We start from the raw sequence: 406 nt of genomic DNA, 5'->3' as shown, positions 1-406 counted from the left end.
ACTGAGCCACACTGGCCGGGCTCCTGTTGGTGTTTAGGCACCGCTGGGTGGGTTATGATCACAGCCAGGTTTCGGCTCTCCAGCCTGGGCCCTGCCGCCCTCTACTGGCCACAGCCACTGGCATGTGAGGGCTGCTGAGAGGAGCTGGTGCAGCTCTGGCTGGAAGAGCAGCAAGTCCGAGAAACTCTTGCAGGCAGGAGCAGCAGGCAGGAGCAGCAGGCAGGAGGGCGGCGGGGTGTGGCTGGGGAGGAGATGGCAGCAGGGTCTTCCTCCGGGACAGCAGCCCAGTTCTAAGATATTGAAAGACAACCCTACTGTTGCTGAAGGCCCCTTCCCAGAGCCTCCCACAGACTTCCCAGTCTTCCCCCACCCCGGCCCTGCAAGTGGGGTCAATGCGGCGAGCGGG

Source organism: Myotis davidii, unplaced genomic scaffold (genome assembly GCF_000327345.1).
Source record: "Myotis davidii unplaced genomic scaffold, ASM32734v1 scaffold1065, whole genome shotgun sequence".
Lineage (NCBI taxonomy): Eukaryota > Metazoa > Chordata > Mammalia > Chiroptera > Vespertilionidae > Myotis > Myotis davidii.
Note: the sequence above shows the minus strand (reverse complement) of the source record.